Source organism: Arachis duranensis, chromosome 1, assembly GCF_000817695.3.
Source record: "Arachis duranensis cultivar V14167 chromosome 1, aradu.V14167.gnm2.J7QH, whole genome shotgun sequence".
In the NCBI taxonomy this organism is placed as follows: domain Eukaryota; kingdom Viridiplantae; phylum Streptophyta; class Magnoliopsida; order Fabales; family Fabaceae; genus Arachis; species Arachis duranensis.
Window position 1 is genome coordinate 48,659,171 of NC_029772.3, and position 1,811 is coordinate 48,660,981.

A 1,811-nucleotide genomic window follows, 5' to 3' on the forward strand; every position below is an offset into this window, starting at 1 on the left:
TTAAGGAATCTCTATACTGTGACATAGAGGATTCTATATTTTCTTGTTTTCTTCTCTTTCATATGAGCAGGAGCAAAGGCAAAAGCATTCTTGTTGAGGCTGACCCTGAACCTGAAAGGACCTTGAAGCGAAAGCTAAGAGAAGCTAAAGCACAATTCTCTGTAGAGGACCTAACAAAAATATTCAAAGAAGAAGACATGGCAGCCGAAAACAACAACAATGCAAACAATGCAAGGAAGGTGCTGGGTGACTTTACTGCACCTACTCCCGACTTCTATGGGAGAAGCATCTCTATCCCTGCCATTCGAGCAAACAACTTTGAGCTTAAGCCTCAATTAGTTTCTCTAATGCAATAGAATTGCAAGTTCCATGGACTTCCATTGGAAGATCCTCATCAGTTTTTAGCTGAATTCTTGCAAATTTGTGACACTGTCAAGACCAATGGGGTTGACCTTGAGGTCTACAGACTTATGCTATTCCCTTTTGCTGTAAGAGACAGAGCTAGGATATGGTTGGACTCATAACCTAAAGAAAGCCTGAACTCTTGGGAAAAGCTAGTCAATGCCTTCATGGCAAAGTTCTTTACACCTCAAAAATTGAGTAAGCTTAGAGTGGAAGTCCAAACCTTCAGACAGAAGGAAGGTGAATCCCTCTATGAAGCTTGGGAAAGATACAAACAATTGATCAGAAAGTGTCCTTCTGATATGCTTTCTGAATGGAGCATCATAGGTATCTTCTATGATGGTTTGTCTGAACTGTCCAAGATGTCATTGGACAGCTCTGTTGGAGGATCTCTTCATCTGAAGAAGATGCCTGCAGAAGCTCAAGAACTCATTGAAATGGTTGCAAATAACCAATTCATGCACACTTCTGAAAGGAATCCTGTGAACAATGGGACGAATTAGAAGAAAGGAGTTCTTGAGATTGATACTCTGAATGCCATATTGGCTCAGAACAAAATATTGACTCAGCAAGTCAATATGATTTCTCAAAGTCTGTTGATGAGCGGATAATTTATACGCTTTTTGGCATTGTTTTTAGTATGTTTTTAGTATGATCTAGTTAGTTTTTAGTATATTTTTTATTAGTTTTTAGTTAAAATTCACTTTTCTGGACTTTAATATGAGTTTGTGTGTTTTTCTGTGATTTTAGATATTTTCTGGCTGAAATTGAGGGCCTTGAGCAAAAATCTGATTCAGAGACTAAAAATGACTGAAGATGCTGTTGGATTCTGACCTCCCTGCACTCAAAGTGGATTTTCTGGAGCTATAGAAGCCCAATTGGCGCGCTCTCAACGGCGTTGGAAAGTAGACATCCTGGGCTTTCCAGCAATATATGATAGTTCATACTTTGCCTAAGATTTGTTGGCCCAAACTGGCGTTCAAAGTCACCATTAGAATTCCCAGCGTTAAACGCCGGAACTGGCACAAGAATGGGAGTTAAACGCCCAAACTGGCATAAAAGCTGGCGTTTAACTCCAAGAAGAGTCTCTACACGAAAAATGCTTCAATGCTCAGCCCAAGCACACACCAAGTGGGCCCAGAAGTGGATTTTTATGTCATTTGTAAACCCTAGACTACTAGTTCTCTATATATAGGAACTTTTTGCTATTGTATTTTCATCTTTGGATTATTTTAGATCCTTTGATCATCATCGGGAGATCTTTGAATCTTTTGATCATTGGGAGGATGGCCTCACGGCCATGCCTAGACCTTGTTCTTATGTATTTTCAACGGTGGAGTTTCTACACACCATAGATTAAGGTGTGGAGCTCTGCTGTACCTCGAGTATTAATGCAATTACTATTGTTC

General features: G+C 39.8%; 1 non-coding gene across 1 annotated transcript; it reads right to left on the reverse strand.

The window, feature by feature from the left end:
- Window positions 1-602: 602 nt before the first annotated feature.
- LOC127742649 (small nucleolar RNA R71) lies at window positions 603-710 on the reverse strand. Its single transcript, XR_008004001.1, has one exon. It is a non-coding gene; the product is annotated as a small nucleolar RNA R71 (small nucleolar RNA).
- Between the last annotated feature and the right edge of the window lie 1,101 nt (window positions 711-1,811).